This window comes from Babylonia areolata, chromosome 7 (assembly GCF_041734735.1).
Source record: "Babylonia areolata isolate BAREFJ2019XMU chromosome 7, ASM4173473v1, whole genome shotgun sequence".
Classification (NCBI taxonomy): domain Eukaryota; kingdom Metazoa; phylum Mollusca; class Gastropoda; order Neogastropoda; family Buccinidae; genus Babylonia; species Babylonia areolata.
The window spans coordinates 6,881,095-6,881,349 of record NC_134882.1 but is presented as its reverse complement, the minus strand read 5'-3'; positions in this window follow the sequence as shown (position 1 = coordinate 6,881,349).

Here is a 255-nt window from a genome sequence, read left to right as displayed (position 1 = left end):
CATTCTTCCCCTACGTGTGTTCGTTCTCTGTCTTTTCACTTTGTCTTTTTGTTTGTCTATATGAGAATCCGTCACTCCTTCCACCTCTCTCTCTCTCTCTTCCCTCTCTCTCTCTCTCTCTCTCTCTCTCTCTTCCCTCTCTCTCTCTCTTCCCTCTCTCTCTCTCTCTTCCCTCTCTCTCCCCCCCCCCTCTCTCTCTCTGCGTGTGTCTGCCTCTGTCTCTGTCTGTCTTTCCCCACCTCCCCTCTCTCTTTC